Raw genomic sequence first — 21,420 nt, 5'->3', positions numbered from 1 at the left:
CGGATGCTCCATGCAGCCCTATGGAGCGATGGATGTCAGCGGAGAAATCTCCGCTGACATCCGCTGCTATCTGATCTGATCCTGTCCATGAAATCCGGATGGATGAAAACCCTATTTTCCATCCGTCTGGAGGATCGGACTGGATAAGATCAGATGAAATCGGACAGGCGGTTCATTATCATCTGATCTCCCATAGAGGAGAGCGGTTATCTGACAGCTCCGTCTCAGCACACAGAGCAGAGACGGAGCTGTCATCCTCCTGCGCAGCGGGGGATCGGCGGTTTGATCCCTGCTGAGCAAAACTGACTTCCGTCGGGTGCACCGCCCCTGTGAAAGAAGCTTTAAACAAGCTGTACACTCACTACTTTACATTGTAGCAAAGTGTCATTTCTTCAGTGTTGTCACATGAAAAAATAGAATAAAATACTTACAAAAATGTGAGGGGTGTACTTACTTTTGTGAGATACTATATATATATATATATATATATATATATATATATATACATACATACACACACACACACATTATATATATATATATATATATATATATATATATATATATATATATATATATATATATATATATATATATATGTATATATATATATATACATATATACATACAGTGGCGTAGCGTGGGGGGTGCAGGGGGGGCGGGCCGCACCGGGCGCAACATCTGGGGGGGACGCATCCGCAGTGTCACTCTGTCTGTCTGACTATGACATACACAGTTCACACACTGTCTGTGGCTGTCTCCATCTTTAGGCTGGGAGATGTCCAGCGCAGTAGCCCTATGGCTGAAAATGGCGGGTCGGGGGGGAGGGGCTGTACTGTGCCTCACCTGTCCATTGGTGTAGGGTGGGGTGGCGTTGCAAACCAAGCTCTGCCGCCTCTCCTCACTGCTCAGTCAGTTTAGCAGTGAGTGAGTCAGCAGCCTGGCGCTGTCACAAAGTGTTTTTTTTTTTTAATCACCTGATTAGAGCCAGAGGCTCTAATAGGCTTCAAAAAAGGGTGGACCCGGGGCGCAGAGCAGTGCGCCCGAGCCCACCCATTGTGAGACAATAGCGAATGAAAATTCGCTATTGTCACATGGATCGTCCTCCTGGCCAATCAGGAAGCGGGTCCGAGACCCGTTCCTGATTGGCCGAAAGGAGGAGGCGGGAGGACTCGAGGAAACGCAGGGAACTGAGGAGAAGCTGCCGCTGCAGGTAAGTCTCTTTGCATTGAAGGGGGCACGCTGGTCTGTCTGCATTGAAAGGGGGCACGCTGGTCTGTCTGCATTGAAAGGGGGCACGCTGGTCTCTCTGCATTGAAAGGGGGCACGCTGGTCTCTCTGCATTGAAAGGGGGCACGCTGGTCTCTCTGCATTGAAAGGGGGCACGCTGGTCTCTCTGCATTGAAAGGGGGCACGCAAATTACTTGCCTTGCCCCGGGTGCTGACAACCCACGCTACGCCACTGTATATATATATATACATATACACACACACACACACACGATCTCCAGCCTTCCTACACAGGGGTCTCAGTTTATCAACAGTTTCTGGAAAATCCTGGAACACCGCTTTGGTTCCAAATATAACATGCAGTCCAGACATTCCCATATCCACCGTTTTTTGCAGAAAATTGGCCCTTCCAAAGTTGGGATGATGATGGCACACCCCTGGTATTATTTCTATCCCCCAGATCTCAAAACAATAAGCTTTCCTTCTATTGGTTGAACACACCCATTCCTGCCCACGAATGAATGACTGGCAGATCACACCTGACCAAGCAGGAGGAGGGCCGTATGTCAGACGGCACCACTGCTGAACACTGGACAAACTCTATGAGGTGCAGACACACTGGGAAGGTCAATGAAAATTTTAATGGGAAATAATATTACAATACTGGAGGGGTCTATGAAGTGAAATGTGAGGGCTTGCCATCATAATTTTACACCAGAAGTAGAAAAACAATTTCAGCCTCTTTTCGGGTAATTTTTAGGGTTCAGCCTCTTTTAGGGTAATCCAAGGTCCAGATTTCGGTAAACCTTTCTGCATTGGTCAAATAATCTTTACATCTTCTGGTCAAAGATTCTTAAGGCGATTTTCTCTTAGAATGAATGTTAGGGAATGCTACATTCACCTTGTGAAAGGCAACATGTAGAAACTGACATTTCACACATATTACAAACATTGCTGGGAATTTTTGTGACTTCTGTGCAAATTCCAAAATATTCACACAGTTTTTTTTTATAAATAGACTTAAAGTTTTTTTTTTTTACGTTTTAACCACTTAAGCCCCCGGAAGATTTTACCCCCTTCCTGACCAGGGCCTATTTTGCGATTCGGCACTGCGTGACTTTAACGGACAATTGCGTGGTCGTGCGACGCCGTACCCAAACGAATTTGACGTCCTTTTTTTCCCCACAAACAGAGCTTTCTTTTGGTGGTATTTGATCACCTGTGCGATTTTTTGATCATGCGCTATAAACAAAAAAATAGCGTCAATTTTGCAAAAATAACAATATTTTTCACATTTTTTTATATGAAATTCCCCCCCCAAAAAAAAATGTAAAAATCAAAAATTTTTAACATTTTCGGCCAATTTGTTTTATGCTACATATGTTTGGTAAAAAAAAAAAAATCGCAAAAAGCGTATTTTGATTGGTTTGCGCAAAAGTTATCACGTTTACTAACAAAGGGAAAGATTTTTGTCATTTTTTTTTTTTTTTTTTTAACACGTAATGGCGGCGATCTGCGATTTTTTTTGCGGTACTGCGACATTGCGGCGGACAGATCGGACCCTTGACTGACATTTTTGACACTTTTGGGGTTACCAGTGACATTACTGCAGTAATCAGTGCTATACATATACACTGTTACTGCAAAATGACACTGGTAGTGAAGGGGTTAACTTTATTTGAGAGGGAGGGGCTGTGTGTCCCCCTAGGGGCATGATTCTAACTAACTGTGATTGGCTGTGGCTTGAGCTGTAGGAACAATAATCAACGGTCCTACATAGTAGAACCGTATGATCACTGCTTCTACACAGGGGAGAATGACAGGCGGCTTGTTTACACTAGCCGCCTGACTTTCTCCCTCTACAGCGACGATCGCAGAGTGACCGGCGGACATCGGGTCCGCCGGTCACACGCCCGGGGGGGTCCGTGACCGTGCCTCCGGTGGTGCGCGCTCGCTCCCCAGAGCCTTTACAGGCTAGTGACATTTATATACGTCACTTTGCCTGTGAGGGGCTGACCGCCGCAGTATATCTACTTGCGGCGGTTGGCAAGTGGTTAAACAATTCTGCACAGATATCATTCAACATAAAAATATAAAGACCATCTTTATAGTCCCCTTTTTCTGCTTTAAGAAAATATAGAGTTTTTGGGGCGGGGGTTTGTAGTACATTTTGGTGAAATTTTAGCATGTGTGTGATAAATGGTATATTTGGGTGGCAGTGAAAGTATTAATACAATGTAAATGATGTGATTGTTACCAGAAGTTGTGTAGAAGGTGATATGTGGGAAACCACCATTTAGGGCTGAGTTCCCAGGACTGTGGTAGATGGAGAACATATCTGATAATCACCGTTATACTGTAAGCAGGTTCCTGCCCATTCTCTGAATTCAGTTAGGATATCCTCAGAATCACTTACTTGACCTCTGGGCTCCTGTGTAGTAATGGAGATAGATTTTTCTGGCACTCTGGATCCACAGTGAGAGATACGAAATATAAAGACTGAAAACTTTCATTCTTCAAAGTCTTCAAGCAATAGCTCATCTGCTTGGAAAAATGACTGTTCATCCACAAGTGATCAGTATGTGAGCCATATAGCTCCAAACTTGTACAACCAGACATGATGCTCCTAATGAAGTCCTCATCCTGAGTCTCATACAGACATAAGATGGTATGAGTATAGAAAGTCTGATGTCCTTCATGGCCCATTCTACGATTGCAGGTCTGGCTCGGAGTGAGATGTTGATTCCTGTGATCTCGGAGAATGTCTTCACCTGTTTTTCATTTAAGAGACCAAACAGGAAATGTACAGTTAATGCTAAATGTTGGTAACATGAACTAGAAAATCTCAGTGATTCCCCTTTACAGATCTCCGGGAGGAAAGTACCTTCCATAGATCCAGAGCCGTCATCCATCCCGTAATAGAGAGCAGCAAGGAACTCCTGTACACTTAGGTGGATGAAGCTGTAGCAGGTCTGGGTGCGGACGTCCCAATGAAAGATGTTCTCATTCAGAAATACAGACTCCACCTCGGACAGAGAAAGCCCATGTCTTTCTAAATCTTTCTTCTCAAATAAAATTTGTTGGCTTAGAACTCCCTGATTGGCCAGAGCACACAGCTTCTTCAGACAGGCTTGTTTCCTGTCTACAGACTGCTCCTTCTTGCTGTGATGGGTTAGTAAAACCTCCAGGTAGAGAAGGTAAATCGAAGTCATCGTATTGCACTGAATTAAACCCAAAGCTTTTTTTATTTCTTGTTTTATTACAGTGCAGACAATCCAGCATGTGATTGGGATGGCACACATGGTGTATAGAACTTCATTGGCTTTTATTATACTAAGAACCTTGTCTGCGTTTTCTTTATTTCCAAAGAATTTATGGACAAATTCCTCTCGATCCTCCCTTGTAAATCCCTGGATTTCCACATTGCGAGAATCTTGGATGAATGTCTTAAGTTTCTCCATGGCCAGTGACCTCGTGGTGATGATCAGAGAAGATTTTGGGAGAACCTGTTTCTTGAGCAATCTTTGGAGAATTATTTCTTTGTGGCTTTCCAAAGAAATATCAAGACATACCTCAGATTCCTCCTTCAGAGTCCACCTCAGTTCATCAAACCCATCAACTATGGTAAGAAGTTTTCTTTGACTTCCAGGATCCTCCAGAATAGACACCAGGTCATCTGAACTCGGCAGTATGCAGGACCTGGATAAAAGTCCCACAAGGCTTATGTTTCCAGGGATGGTGTTGATTTCTCTACAGCTCAGATAAAACACAAAGTCAAACTTGTCCTGGTAGAGATCCCCAGAGGCCCAGTCCAGCATGATTTTCTTGGAGGTCATTGTTTTTCCAATCCCAGCAGCTCCTTGTAACACCACAATCTTAGGGACGAATCCATCTTCATCGGGGTCAAAGAGGGCCTGGATTGTGGTTGGGGAGTATTCATCAGAAGATCTTTTCTTCATGATCTGTAGATAACTTCTACCTGAACTCCGTATTTCTTGTTCTTTTCCCGCTTTATTCTGGTATCCCTTTCTCATGAATAACTTGGTGAATATTTTCTTTAGATGAACAGCCTCCCCCAAACGGGAATTATATTCTAGAATCCTTTGGAAGGTAATTTTTGCAGACTCTCTGTATTCCTCCTGTATTTCTTTATATGAGAAATGAGAATATTTTATTCCTCATACACACATGAAATAGCATTTATAAGACAATATTTTAACCCAGGGATCCTCAAACTACGGCCCTCCAGCTGTTGCGGAACTACACATCCCATAAAACTCCGACACTCACAGACATGACTAGGCATGATGGGAATTGTAGTTCCTGAACAACTGGAGACCCCTTTTTTAACCTCTTCTGGACCGAAATATTTTAACCACTTCTGGACCAAGCCTATTTGAAGTTAAAGCGGAGTTCCACCCTAAAATGATACTTACCTCCATCTTCATGCCCGGGGTCACCTGAAAAACAAATGGATAATGACAATTTTTTTTTTTTACTTAGCTGGTTTAGAAGAATATATACTTACCTTACTTCCTCTTCCTCCCCTCGGCGGCCACGGCGATTCGTCACTTCCCTGGCTTGCATTGATTCCTGGGAGCTGAACGTCATTGCTCCCAGGATTCAATGCGCCTGCACCGGCCCCGACGCCAGTTCCGGTGCAGACGCCGTCATACCTTGCTAAACAGCTTCTGGGCATGCCCAGAAGCTGTGTAGGGATGACGCTGCGGCACAGGAAGTGACGGCGGGGCCGGTGCAGTGCATCGTGGGACCGAAGAAGACGGAAGAGGACACAGAAGAGGATTGCGCTGGCTTCAAGCTGTCCACACCTGAGATGGCAGCGCTGGACAATACATTTTCAAGGTAAGTATTTCTTCTAAAAGGTAAGTGCAACCCGGGACAAATCAGAGGCTAGCCATTGTGGAATGCACTAGCCCTGACTGTCCCGGGGTAAAAAACGTTCCCAGGGTGGAACTCCGCTTTAAGGTTGAAGTTGAAATCTGTTTTTTTTGCTAGAAAAATACTAAGAACCCATATATATATATATATATATATATATATATATATATATATATATATTTTTTTTTTAGCAGAGACCCTAGAGAATAAAATGGAGATCATTGCAATATTTTTTATCACACCGTATTTGCGCAGCGGGGAAAAAAATTAACTTTTTGGCTTAAAAAAAAATAAGAAAACAGTAAAGTTAGCCCAATTTTTTTCTATAATGTGAAAGATAATGTTACACCGAGTAAATAGATACAGAACAGGTCATGCTTCAAAATTGCGCACTCGTGGAATGGTGACAAACTTTGGTACTTAAAAATCCCCATAGGCGACAATTTAAACATTTCTACAGGTTACCAGTTTAGAGTAACAGAGGAGGCCTGGGCTCAAATTATTGCTCTCGCTCGAACGATTGTGGCGATACCTCACATGTGTGGTTTTAAGACCGTTCACATATGTGGGCGCGACTTGCGTATGCGTTCGCTTCTGCGTGCAAACTAACGGGGACAGGGCGCTTTAATTTTTTTTCCCCTATTTATTTTATCTTTTATTTTTACACTTTAAAAAAAAAAAATTATAATTTTTGATCACTTTTTTTCCTATTACAAGAAATGTAAGCATCCCTTGCAATAGAAATAAGCAGGGCAGATCTGGGCTCAAAAAGACCTCACACCTCCCATCTACACTAAAAAAGAAAAAAAAAGTCATTTTGTTTTCATAATGAAAAAAAAATGGGCTCTTTAAGTCTGTTGCTAGGCACTGAGGTATGACGTCGCTCTGGTCCTCCAAGGCCATAGAGTCGAGTGAGGGCTATCCACTCTTATGTTAAAGCGGAATGCCTGTCGTTAAAAAAAATACCAGGGTTATGGCAGCTATCTGCCATCTGCTGCCATAACCCCAGTATTTAACGTCAAAGTACCGACAGCGGGCGGTCCAGAAGTGGTTAACCATAAACCCGAAAATGGAACCCTAGAAGAAGATATCCCATGAAATACAGGATGGTGGATGTGTCCAAAACTATGTACAAGTCATCCAGATTACAACAGAACAAAATGTTTATCCGGTAGAGATTTCATATCAAACGTGGATGTCCTACTTACCTAAAAATCTGTTGTCGTGTGTCATCTTCTTCCGTTTGACTGGAAAATAAAAATATATATATTTAGGTGGTTCCCATGACACAAGGCTCAGTACACCTAGCAACACTCATGAGAGTGTCTCTGGAATACAGACACAGATGTGGAGGAGGTTCTGTGAGATAGACAAGTGGCTGCTATTGTATTACACTGTACGGCATGCTGAGTGACTCTGTAAAGTCATTAGGGGAACATTTATCAAGCAAATTAGTGATACATTTTGGTGGAAATCAGGTTGCCTTTCACTTAAAGTCTTTGCAACACACCTAAATTATACATGTGACTTTCTACATCAGAACTAATAGACAGCCAAGTGTAACAGTTTTATTACCAAAAAGGATACATACCCTATATTACCAAAAGTATTGGGACGCCTGCCTTTACACACACACACACGAACTTTAATGGCATCCCAGTCTTAGTCTGTAGGGTTCAATAGTGAGTTGGCCCACCCTTTGCAGCTATAACGGCTTCAACTCTTCTGGGAAGGCTGTCCACAAGGTTTAGGAGTGTGTCTATGGGAATGTTTGATCATTCTTCCAGAAGCGCATTTGTGAGGTCAGTGTCACGTACCTGGTTAAGGCCAAGCTGACGGGAGGGTTTTCCCTTACATCTCTAGTCCTGTTTTTCCTGAAGGTGGTGAAAGGATATAACAGGGCACAGAGTGGCACAGGTGCCTTGTTTGAGATCCTGGATGGAAGGTACGTGCCGCAGGTGCCAAACAGTGGGCAGGCTCGTGGACTGGCAGATGCGATACACGCCAACAGGTGCAGAACAGCAGGTAGACTGGTGAACTGGCAGGTACAGGTACACAGCAACAGGTGCAGCACAGGTTTGCAAAGTGGCTAGTGTAAGTAAAGAGCACCTGTCTGTCAGGAAAAGTGATGGTGGCAGGGAAAGGTTCCACATGAGTAGGGACAGGCTAGGGCAGCGATGGCAAACCTTGGCACCCCAGATGTTTTGTAACTACATTTCCCATGATGCTCGTGCACTCTGCAGTGTTAATGAGTATGATGGGAAATGTAGTTCCAAAACATCTGGGGTGCCAAGGTTCGCCATCACTGGGCTAGGGAATCGCAATCTTACAAGGAAGCCTCTTCTTTGGGATCGGACCAGCCAGGCCACATTCCGCCCTCTGAAAACAAACTCGGTCTGTGCATCTCTTCCCACTACATCTCTGCATTTAACTGAACTTTGAGTGTTATGCTGAGTGGCACGTCCTCACTGGGTTGTTTGTAGTTGCCATTTTCTTCAAGTTTTTTTCTGCACCTGGACTGTGTCATTACTGCCGCCACACCACACTGCACCTCCCGACATACATAACAGCCACAATCCCACATGGTGATCCTATCCATTTACTAGGGCAGTCAGTTGTCATGGCACAATAACACCAACCCTTCTTATTACATAAAAAGCTAATATACCAAGGATAAAACGATTAATCATGCAAAACCTTTAAGTATCATTGTTGAAACAATTACTATCCAAGTATATATATATATATATATATATATATATATATATATATATATATAAAGTATATACCAATATACTTCCACTTATGCAAATTGGGTGTTTCCTGTTTAGAGAAGTGAAAGGTGGAAGGGTAGAGTTGGTAGCCCTTGAGGATATCCTATGGTGATAAAATGTGTTAATTGGAGCTCTCAGATATATGTGCTGACATCACTATGCATGCTGCCAACATTGTAGATGGCGTTTATTTAAGCTTGGGTGCACTTGTAGTGACAGTTGTTATTGAGGCAATATCATTACTATCTATGGATTGATTTTATAAAACAATACTGTGGATTACTTGCACTGTCAATACTTGTGGTGGCTTGCATGAAGTTGGAGGTGGCTGTGACCAATCTGGAATCCTGTACAGGAATGGTACCATATCCTAAGTGATACTTGACCTCTAGATTTCATATCCTCTAACTGGTTTTGGAAGTGGTGGAAGTCTCACTTCACATGTGTTTTACAGCAAGATTTGTGGAACTTACACACTAATGGATTTTGAATTCTATTTATGTTAAACGTGGTGGTCGGCTGGTCATCAACATTATATAATTTCATTTTTGTTATTTTTTCACTTGAAGCTCCACTATGTTTTTATGGATACGTGGCTGCTACTGTATTGCACTGTCCGGCATGATGAGTGAAGTCATTGTGCACTGGTGAATAACTGCCAGCATCCTGGAAAGGTGTTACTCTGCTCTCCTGTTTTCTTTTTAGATTGTTTCTAAGGCTCCATTCACATATTGACAACTCAGATCGCAGGCTGAATCATCGCGATTCTGCCCACGATCCTGAATCATTGCAAATTGTAGGACGCCCATGCGATTCCTGTGACTTGCAATGGCACCCCAAATGCGGCGCAATTTTGCTGTGATTGTCGCCTGACAAATCGCCGTAAAATTGCGCAAACAGAAACACGGGACGCCTGTCGCCCAAAAAAGCACAATAACTTATTTTGGGCGACAGGTGGCCCGCAATTCTGTCTGCGCGATTTTACTGCGATTTGTTGGGAAACAATCCCCAAATCGCACCTCATTTGGAGTGCCATCGCAAGTCACTGGAATCGCACAGGCAACCCGCAATTAATTATTCTGGATTGCGGGCAGAATGTGAGATGCCAATATGTGAACGGAGCCTAAACGCTGTAACTTTTTCCTTGATCCACAACTTTGATGCCCAAGTTTTATTTATTCTGTAAACTCCCTCAGTAAAGATTATTTTGTCCAGTTTGAAGTTCCTGATGGCAGAGAAGGATTAAGGGTGGAATGTGACCCAAGACAAGTCATACATTTGGTCCCCTTCATCCCCACTACTGACAATATTAAGGATTACAATAGGAACACTGCCACGGCCCATCAGACACCAACTGCCTACAATACATTCACCTTGACAAATTTCTCTATCTGCCAGAGAATAAAGGTTGTAGCTGCCCCCCCCCCCCCCCCAGCCTTCCACCGGGTCCTAAACTCCTATATAGGTTACCATGTGAGTGATTCAGACATGATTGAATATTACTAGCTTTCCTTGTATGACATTCCTAGTTTCTCACACAGATATTGATCAGGAATTGGTAAGAAATGGTCATTATAAATAGGAACTCACCATATTGTGCTCTCCTCTCCTGGAGGTCATTTGCAGGTCCCATCAGGCTGATCAGTGTAAAGACTTTAATCGTGACATCTAGAGCCCCTACTTCTCCATATGTGTCTACCAGGAGCTCCTTGGTAGTGATACAGTCTGCATTTTCTAGTCTTCCTCGGGGGATGGGAAGTTTATCTTCATAGAAGAAATCAGACAATTTGTTCCTAAATTTCTTGAAGTCACATCCTTTCAGATCCTCCAGAGAATATATGATAAGATCACCGGGGGTCTGTTTCCTCTTTGCCCCAATGCCAAAAACCAATTCTGCAGAGAGGAGAATAACTAAACGTAAACAATCATCCTGATTGGACAGTTTGTGACACATGACAGCAAATAAGCCTGTACTGGCAGCCAGCAATGCTATAAAGAGTCCTATAAATGTGTACATAGACTGTTGCCAGAAATGTGAATCAAGACTACTAAACAGTTTACCACATATAAAAGTGCAATGCATAAATGCATGGAACAATGCATACCATGTAAACACATGTTTTAAAGCAAAAAAAAAAATACTGATAAACAGTTGAAATTCATAAATAGATCAAAAAACTTACCGTTAGTTTACCGGTAACGACTTTTCTGATGAGCCTTCCAGGACGGCCCAAACATGAGAGATGATAGGCTCCTCCTACTGGAAACACTTTCAATTAAACATGGTTAAAAGGCCCCACCCTTCCCTCTATCCTCAGTTGTAAAAAAATATCTTCCACAACCAGATTTCTTGAGGGAGGTGTTTTAATATTTAATCCATAGGTACTTACCCCTTTTAAACTTGTTTGCACCCTTTGATAGGGCGGGTAGGCAGGCCGGCCGTCCTGGAAGGCTCATCAGAAAAGTCGTTACCGGTAAACTAACGGTAAGTTTTCTCTAATCGCCTTCCAGGACGGCCCAAACATGAGAGGATACTAGATTAACCCCCGGCCTACCTTAGGGTGGGACAACTGCCTGCAAGACCTTGCGTCCAAAGGTTAGGTCCTGTTGAGACAGAACTTCTATCCTGTAGTGTTTCAGGAAGGTGTCGTGGCTGGACCAAGTGGCTGCCTTGCGGATCTGCTCCCAGGATGCTCCTGCCTTCTCGGCCCAAGATGTTGCTAGGGCTCTTGTAGAATGTGCTTTAATTTTTACAGGAGCTGGGACACCCGATGCCTCATAAGCGATGGTAATTGCCTGCCTGATCCATCTGGATATTGAAGGCTTAGAGGCCTGCAACCCTTTCCTAGGTCCAGAGTGAAGGACTAAAAGATGGTTTGACCTTCTGAAATTCCTTGTCCTGTCTAAATAGATGACTAGAGCTCTTCTAACATCAATACAGTGGAACCTTTCCTCCTTACTGTTCCTAGGGTTGTCACAGAAGGAAGGTAAATTAATCTCCTGTGTTCTGTGAAAAGGAGATGCCACTTTTGGTAAATACAGAAGATCTGGTTTTAGGACTATCCTGTCCGGGCAAACGGTCATAAATGGTTCTTTGATGGAAAGGGCCTGGAGATCTCCTACTCTCCTAGCTGAAGTGATGGCCAGTAAAAATGTCAACTTAAGGGACAACCTTTTGAGGGGAATCTCTCCCAAAGGTTCGAAAGGGGGCCTAGATAGCGCCTCTAGGACCCTTGTCCGATCCCAAGGTGGGAACCTGTCCTTTAACAAAGGAGTAACTCTTTGTCTGGCTAACAAAAATCTTTTTATTAGCGGTTCTCTCGCCAGACGTTTGTCAAGAAACACAGAGAGGGCCGCAATTTGTACCCTAAGGGTGTTAATGGCCACACCCTTATCAACCCCGTCCTGTAGAAACTCTAGGATGATCGGGGTAGACAAAGCCTTTTTGTTTACCCCAGGTACAAAATATCTTCCATATTTTCATGTAGATTTTTTTGGTAACAGGTTTCCTGCTCAACAGGAGAGTATCTACCACTCTCTGTGAGCAACCTTTTGAAATTAAGAGTTGGCTTTCAGTAGCCAAGCTGTTAACTGAAAAAATTCCGGGTTTGGGCAAAAAACCGGACCCTGAGATAACAGGTTTTGTGAAACCGGCAGGTGCCAAGGGGGAACCAGTGCCATGGTCCTCAGAGTTGCAAACCAAGGTCTCCTTGGCCACCAAGGGGCAACTAGAATCAATCGGAGGTCCCCTGAGTGATTCAATTTTTGAAGAACTCTTGGGATCAACATTAGAGGGGGAAAGGCATAAGCCAGACTGAATTGCCAAGGTTGGGCTAGTGCATCCAACCCCATCATCCCTCTGGTCCTGGTAAGGGAGAAGAACTTTTCCACTTTCTTGTTCCGGATCTGTGGAGGAGAGCTGCTGGCGCCGGGAAAACGGATCGGTGAGAAAACCTAGAGGAATCACCCGGGTGACCGACGGTTTTACCGAAAGAAGAGGCGACCTGTGAGAAACCCGGGAGGGGTGGCAGGTAGAGCTCCACTCACAATGGCTTTGCTGAACCTGGCTCACAGGGGGACCATAGGACTATCAAAAAAGTCTGCAGGTCAGTGAAAAATAACAAATGTTTCGTAGGAAGGAACACAATCTAAACTGAGGATAGAGGGAAGGGTGGGGCCTTTTAACCATGTTTAATTGATTGTTTCCGGTAGGAGGAGCCTATCATCTCTCATGTTTGGGCCGTCCTGGAAGGCGATTAGAGAAATACATTTTACATTAATGCATCTAACCATGCATGTCATGTAAACACATGTAAATTCAACAAAACCTTTCACAAATTTGAGCCTACAAGATCAAGGTGAGTATTTTGGCATGATGTTTTCTATTCTCCCAAAAAAATAATGCATTACACACAAAGGTATGTAGTCACACATATCATGTAAATGCATGTAAATTCTTCAAAATCCTTGTAGGTAAAAACTACTGATAAAACAGTTGAGATCAATTTCTATATTTAAACCTCGAGGCGTTAGGGTTTGCAGTTCATAAATCTACTTCGTTTCATTACGGGAAATGTCCTTTTTGTAAATTATATCCAAGTCAATGTTTTTCAAGTTTATCAATATCAAGATCAGAAAAAGATACAAACTTGTTTTTATATTTGTTTATGTGCTAACCGGAAGTGATTTGAGACACTATACTTTTTGTATCCCTTGCGTATATTTTTTTACATGTTCTCCTATTCTTTTTAACAACATGTGTGTATTTCTACCCACATATTGATATCCACATGTACATTCCAATACATATGTGACATATCAAGAACTGCACGTGATAAACTTATTTATTGAGTACTGTTTCAAGGTTTGATAATAAATTCCACATTTATCTTGTTAATTTGTATGTAATTTTTTGTCCTTCTGCATTGTCCACAACTTCCACATCTATAAAATCCCACAAATCCTACATAGAATTGGCCAATGCTTTTTAAAACTTTAAAACTTTTTTCCAGTTTTTTGTGATAAACGCTAAGTCATATGATTTATTCCTTTTCTTTTTTTTGCTTTCCAAGTGTTTCTCTCCTCACTTTACCTACATGTGTTCTTACATTTTCAAGATCTTTCTTCACATAGCCTTTTTCCAAAAACCTGTTTATTATTATATAGGATTTATATAGCGCTGACAGTTTATGCAGCGCTTTACAACTTGAGGGTAGACAGTACAAATACAATACACTTTAATACAGTAGGAATCAGAGGGCCCTGCTCGTTAGAGTTTACAATCTAAGAGGGAGGTTCAAGAGATACAAGAATTTAATAACTGTGGGGAATGGGCTGATGGAGAAAATAAAAGTACAGTGGTTAGGTGGTTGCCAGATAGGTTTCTCTGAAGAGATGTGTTTTCAGGGATTGTCTGAAAATTGACAAAGTAGAAGGTAGTCGTACAGATTGGGGTAGCGTATTCCAGAGAATAGGAGAGGATCAGAAGAAGTCCTGGAGGTGAGCATGGGAAGAAGTTACAAGGGAGCTAGAGAGCAGGAAGTCCTGGGAGGAACAAAGAGAAAGAATTGGTTGTTATTTTGAGACCAGGTTAGTGATGTAGCTAGGCGCCAAATTATGGATGGCTTTGTAAGTTATGGTTAGTAACTTGAATTTAATTTGTTGGTTGAGTGGTAGCCAATGGAGGGATTGGCAAAGAGGGGTAGCAGATACAGAGCAGTTTGCAAGGTGGATGAACCTGTCGGCAGCGTTTATGATGGACTGAAGGGAGGGATAGCCTTTTTAAAAGGTAAGCCAATGAGAAGGGAATTGCAGTAATCGAGATGAGAGATGACCCGGGAGTGGATTAGAAGCTTTGTCGTGTCATTGATTAGGAAGGGGCGTATCTTAGAGATGTTGCAGAGGTTGAGGCGTCAAGCTTTGGACAGTGACTGGATGTGTGCCTGAAACGATAGTTTAGAGTCCAGGATTACCCCTTGGCAGTGGCGTACCAATAGGGGGGGCGGTCCGCCCCGGGTGCCACACATTAGGGGGGTGTCAGTGTGTCAGGGAAGATCAGGGTGACACCCGGGGCCGGCCGCCAGACTGCTTCCACCACGGAGGAGGAGGAACTGTTTAAAGCAGAGAGGATGTGAGAGACTCACTGTCACTCCCGAGCCCTGAATACACAGCGATCGGCGCTGCCGCAGTTTACTATGCTGGTTAATGAGAAGGCGATTGGTTGCTAGGACCGCCTATCAACCAATCACCTGCTCATTAACCAGCATAGTAACTTCTGCAGTTCCCGCCGAGGCGCCGATCGCTGTGTATTCAGGGCTCGGGAGTGACAGTGAGTCTCTCACATCCTCTCTGCTTTAAACAGTTCCTCCTCCTCCGCTCTCCTCCTAAAAAGTTAGGGGGGGGGCTTTGTATTGTAAAGGGGTTATTTTGAGGGGGGGGGCGGGGGGGCTTTGTATTGTAAAGGGGTTATTTTGAGGGGGGGGGCGGGGGGGCTTTGTATTGTTAAGGGGTTATTTTGAGGGGGGGGACTTTGTATTGTAAAGGGGTTATTTTGAGGGGGGGTGACTTTGTATTGTAAAGGGGTTCTTTTTTTGGGGGGGTGGCTTTGTATTGTATAGGGGTTGTATGGGGGGGCTTTGTATTGTATAGGGGTTGTATGGGGGGGGCTTTGTATTGTATAGGGGTTCTATGGGGGGGCTTTGTATTGTATAGGGGTTCTATGGGGGGGGCTTTGTATTGTATAGGGGTTCTATGGGGGGGGCTTTGTATTGTATAGGGGTTCTATGGGGGGATTTATTGTAGAGGGGTTCTATTGGTGGGGGCTTTGTATTGTAAAGGGGTTATATTGGGGGGCTGTGTAATGTAAAGGGTTGTATGGGGGATGGGGCTGTGTAATGTAAAGGGTTCCAATGGGGGGCTGTGTAATGTAAAGGGGTCCAGGGGTAAGGGGGCAGTGTAATGTAAAGGGGTCCAGGGGTAAGGGGGCTGTGTAATGTAAAGGGGTCCAGGGGTAAGGGGGCAGTGTAATGTAAAGGGGTCCAGGGGTAAGGGGGCTGTGTAATGTAAAGGGGTCCAGGGGTAAGGGGGCTGTGTAATGTACAGGGGCTGTGTAATGTAAAGGGGTCCAGAGGTAAGGGGGCTGTGTAATGTAAAGGGGTCCAGGGGTAAGGGGGCTGTATAATGTAAAGGGGTCCAGGGGTACAGGGGCAGTATAATGTAAAGGGGTCCAGGGGTACAGGGGCTGTGTAATGTAAAGGGGTCCAGGGGTACGGGGGCTGTGTAATGTAAAGGGGTCCAGGGGTAAGGGTTCTGTGTAATGTAAAAGGGGGTCTCCATACATTTTACACATGACACGTCAATGTTCGTTGCCTGGGGGGGTGCCAGATATAGGCTCCGCCCCGGGTGCCAAATGCTCTAGGTACGCCCCTGCCCCTTGGACCTTGGCATGGGGGGAGGGGTTGATAGTTGAGCTGTTTATTTTGACAGAGATATCGGGAAGAAGAACGTGGGGGAGGAAATATCATGAACTCAGTTTTGGATAGATTGAGTTTGAGGAAGTGATGTGATATCCTGGCTGATATGTCTGTTAGTAAGTTGGTGATGCGTGAGGAGACTGATGGAGTGAGCTGAGGGGTAGAGAGATAGATTTGGGTGTCATCAGTGTAGAGATGATATTAAAAGCCATGGGAGGCAATCAGGTGACCCAGGGAGGAGGTGCGGATTGAGAAAAGGAGCTGTCCAAGAACAGAACCTTCAGGGACCCCGACAGAGAAAGGAAGAGGAGAGGAGGTAGTAAAGTTGTAAGTAGCACTGAAGGTGCGTTGGGATCGGTAGGATGAGAACCAGTGAAGAGTACAGCCGCAGAGACCAAGGTAGTGGAGTTTTTTAAAGGAGGAGGGGTTGTCCACTGTGTCAAAGGCAGCGGAGAGGTCCAGGAGTAGTACAGAATAGTGTCCATTGGTGTTTGTTGTTAGTAGGTCGTTTGTGAGTTTAAAGAGAGCAGTTTCAGTGGAATGTTAAGGGCGAAATTCGGACTGAAGGGGATCAAGAAGTTGGTTCTTCATTGGTCGCTTATTAGACCAATCGTTCAAGGAGTTTGGAGAAGAAGGGGAGTAAGGAGATGGGGCATAGATTGTGAAGATTGGTGGGGTCCAGTGAGGGGTTTTTAAGGATGGGAGTGACTTGCACGTGTTTTAGAGAATTAGGGAAGATGCCAGAAGAGGGAGAGGTTGAAGATGTGAATTAGAGGGCGTAGAATAGAGTCAGAGGATGAGCGTAGCATGTGCGAGGGAGCAGGATCCAGGGGGCAGGTGGTTAGATGGGTATTAGATAAAAGTCCAGTACCCTCAATAATACTAGCAGAGTTGAACAAGGGAAGTAATGAGTGTACCTGTGGATATGGGTTGCTAAGTGGGGGAGGTTTCTGCACATTGGAGATTTGTATCGATCTTATTTTTGAAGTGATTGGCGATCTCCGGAGCAGTGAATGAGTTAGAGGGTGGAGTTGGTGGAGGACAGAGTAGAGAGTTAAAGGTAGAGAAGTACAAAATGTACAAATGTATCTGTTTGGGCTATGTAATCCTGCGTTAAGACACAGTAAGGGTGAGATCTCAGAAATTGGCCTTTTGGAATTGCCTTCTTCCACTTAGGATGATGGCAACTGTGCATTGGAATATAGCCATTCCTATCTGTTTCCTTGAAGTAAGTTTTTGTGCCCAATGTATGTCCAACTAAATCAAGAAAATTGACATTATCCTTCTGTATGTTAACCGTAAATCGGATGCCATGTGTATTGATAAAGTTGAGAAACATTGGCGTGGGTCTAATTTAAAAAAGGGACATTTCCTATAATTAAATTAGGTGGATTTATGAACTGCAAGCCCTGATACCTCAAGGCTTAAATATAGGAATCAATATCAACTGTTTCATTTTTTAACTTTAAATGTTTTGCAGAATTTACATTAATTTACATGGTATGCATAGCTAGGTATGCATGGTTTGTGTATAATGCATTATTTATTTATTGAGTGTAACTGCTTTATCAGTCATTTTTAATTTAAACGTTTTGTAGAATTATATGCTTTACACAGTACACATGGTTACATGTGTTTAGGTGTAATGCATTATCTTTTGGGGAGAATAGAAAACATCCTGCTAAAATAGTCACCTAGATCATGTAGGGTCACACTTTTAAAAGGTTTTGTAGAATTTACATGCATTTACATGGATTGCATGGTTATATGCATTTGTGGATAATGTATGATTTATTTATGGATTTCAACTGTGTATCAGTAATTTGATGTATTATTTTAAAACTTTTGTAAAATCACGTGTTTACATGGTATGCATGGTTACATGCGTTTTTCGCATATTACATTATTTATTGGTGAAAATAGAAAACATCACACTAAAACACTTACCTACAGTAGATCATGTAGGCTTACATTTTCAAAAGTATTTAGTACTGATTGCATTAAAGGATAAGTCCAGTCAAAAACCTAACTAACGCTAAACCTGCTCTGTGCCACATTCTAAGACTATTCTATCTAACTCTGTAAAGCAAAAATCGCTATGCTTACCTATTCTGTCCCCGATCCGGTCAAGTCCCACGCTGAGCTGTCAGCAGCCGCTTTAGCGTGGAGGCGGGTGCAGGAGAGGCACTTGACAACAGAAGCCCCATAGTAAGTCTATGGGTGACGCCACTTACCATTCATTTCACAGCCGTTGTCAGTCCTCTCCTGCATAGAACTTCCACTGCTGGAGAATGGACTGGATCGGGTGTAGAAAAGGTAAGTACAGGGATTTTTGCTTTACAAGGTTAGATAGATTAGTCTTAGAATATGGCAAAGAGCAGGTTTTTTGACTGGACTTCTCCTTTAATCATGTTTTAATCACATTTTTAGTATAGTTTTTCTGTCATTTACTTGTATTGTGTGATCCTCTTGTAAGCAATATTAGTGACACCCAATAGGGGTCAGTCTGCAAAGGTGAATTTACACTGGCCTCCCTTCCTCATCCCCCTGTCCAGCTGACCAAGACTCCCGCGATCACTCGCTGTGAGACCCCGGGTCGCTGCTTTACCGGTCCAGGGATTTTAAAATCCCTGCGGCTTTCTCTCTTCTCCAGCACTGACAGGGCGGGCTAAGCAGGTTCTAATTGGTCGGCTTAATCCATGTGACGGCGTTGGCCAATTAGAATGCCTCCTATACGTACTTTTATGAGGTACATTTTGGAGATTAAGCTGCAGGGATTTCAAAGCCCCGGACCGGTGAAGCAGGGATCCAATGTCTCACAGCAGGTGATCGCTGGACTCCAGGTCAGGGGGACCAGGTGTGTGTGGGGGCGGGGGTATGGGTCCAGTGTAAGTTTGTAAGTTCACCTTAAAGATTTTCTGCAAATCAACAAGTGGATGCTCTGGAGAAGTTATTGCTCACCTATTTTTACATTAAAACATTTTTTAGCCTCATTTTACTGTAACTTAGGCTGTACCTGTAAATGTGTATCCATTATAAGTGATTATATGGCAACAATAAGGTTACATCCATTGATGCATATTAGCTTGTTTATATCCAGCCCCCCAAAGGTTAATTTGGCAGGTATGGTATGAATCCAGCTTCCAAAATGGTCAACACCAGCTTCCTGAAGAAGTCCAATTACAGACGAAACTTGTTGGGGCGGTGTTCCCCAGCCGATACGTTATATCCCATCCCTGGGGCGCAAGCCAGCTTCTGGTCTTGGGGCGGCAGCCATCCGATCTGTATATACCTGGTGCCGGTCCATCCACACGTATACAAATGGGTGTGGTGTAATTGTAATGTTTTATATGGTTTAATAAAGCTGGCTGCTTTGTACAATTACCTTTTTTCTGATACTGTTTTTTGAGTGGCGGTGTATAGCATTGAAAGGAGTTGCATCCTGATAGAGGTGAATAGTCAAGTTGGTGACAAGATACACAATAGGTCCAACCCATATAGCACAGTGAGACCTACAGTATCTAGTAATAGAAGGTCCATCCATTGTGGTGAGTGTAAATCCATGTGGGGTCACCTGGAGCACCTGAAAGTGGTCACATCATGTTTATCTGCTACTAATCAGCACCAGTTCACCTTCCTCTTTTTTTTTAAGCAATTAATATTTGAATGGGACTAACTGATACATTGGACATTAGTTACAATTATTTGGTGCTGTTCATTTATTTATTTTTTTGCCTTTTTATGTGTGGTAATCTGTTTAGTAAAGATTTTGGCAGTGCAGTCTATGTACACATTTATAGGGTTCACAAATGTGGAAGTTAGACACATTCTGAAGACTGCAGCAGCCATATTCACATTCATCTCTATTCCCATTTTTTTTTCTTGACTGGACTGTGGAGCAGAGCTTTCATTGTTATTTAATGCTATAAAGAGCATTTTGAAGAGAAAAGAAAATATCCACCAATGTTTCTTTCCTGTAATAATATCACATGAATGCACCCAGGATAGCAAATGACCTATCAGATGGATGAATTCTGGGTGAAAACACCTAGGTATATGTGTATGTGTATATATATATATATATATATATATATATATATATATATATATATATATATATATATATATATATATATATATATATATATATACACATATACAAATTTCCTTTCATGAAAAATCCCCATAAGGTGTCTAGTAGGTTTATTTTCTATCATGGTTGGCTACATCTAGTGGCCATATTGTGGTATTTACCTAAATGAGATGTCTCAGGAAAATACCACATTATGACCACTAGATGGAGCAGAATATCAAAGGAAATAAATCTATTAGGTACATAATGGGAATTATTAGTGATGGCTGTGGGAATGCTGACCACTAATGCATATGTAGAGATGACCATTTCAAACATCAAGTTTACTGATCATTTCATAGTAAACAAAGAAACTTTAAATTATTAAAAAAAAAAAAAAAACGTACCCCCTGAATAATGATGAATCTGATCAGCATAAATTACTCCAATTACCCCCAAATTTGCAAACAGTATGTGTCATATAACAAAGGGCTGAATTATAGACAAAAGGTTTCCCCCGACCACTACACAAATAACCATAAAATGTGGGGTCCTCCAGTCACTATGGGTCACTGGGCCATCTCAGGAGATAATTTCCATCAATGATAAATAAAATCTGAAGATACAGGAATGTGATTGCGAAATTGATGAAAGCTCCTTAACTCTTCTAATGGGTGGACTGACCAGATGTCTACAGGGCATGTCCAGACTACAGAGACATAAGACGTCGTGTCATCTAACTCTAATCTCTGGAGATGTGAGATGGAGGAAAACATTGGAAAGGATTGTCAGGATCAGCAGGCATACCTTGTGAGGAGGAGGAAGAGACTGCCATTAAATCAGGGGATGATCCGAGATGATATCACCTGGAAGGAGCACAAACAATAACACACTCATTTGTATTGCGATAAAGAGAATCAATAAAGATGATTTTGTTCCCTTATGTGGATAACCATTGGCTGCCTGGCTATAC

The 21,420-nt window shown here is 42.9% G+C and overlaps 1 protein-coding gene and 1 pseudogene across 2 annotated transcripts in view; one reads left to right on the top strand and one right to left on the bottom strand.

The window, feature by feature from the left end:
- The window catches only part of LOC309567171 (NACHT, LRR and PYD domains-containing protein 12-like), a 37,115-nt pseudogene extending 26,435 nt beyond the window's left edge, over positions 1-10,680 (bottom strand). The window contains exons 1-3 of the transcript XR_014226118.1: positions 10,494-10,680; positions 7,338-7,376; positions 3,647-5,377 (exon numbers count right to left, since the gene is read on the bottom strand). The product of XR_014226118.1 is annotated as an NACHT, LRR and PYD domains-containing protein 12-like (transcript). The remainder of the gene's footprint in view (positions 1-3,646; positions 5,378-7,337; positions 7,377-10,493) is intronic.
- The window catches only part of LOC309567170 (uncharacterized protein), a 563,610-nt gene that overhangs the window by 355,002 nt on the left and 187,188 nt on the right, over positions 1-21,420 (top strand). The window lies entirely within an intron of this gene.

The sequence above is a fragment of the Pelophylax lessonae genome, assembly GCF_965119305.1.
Source record: "Pelophylax lessonae genome assembly, chromosome: 11".
Lineage (NCBI taxonomy): Eukaryota > Metazoa > Chordata > Amphibia > Anura > Ranidae > Pelophylax > Pelophylax lessonae.
Note: the sequence above shows the minus strand (reverse complement) of the source record. Positions and strands in the feature narration are given on the sequence as shown.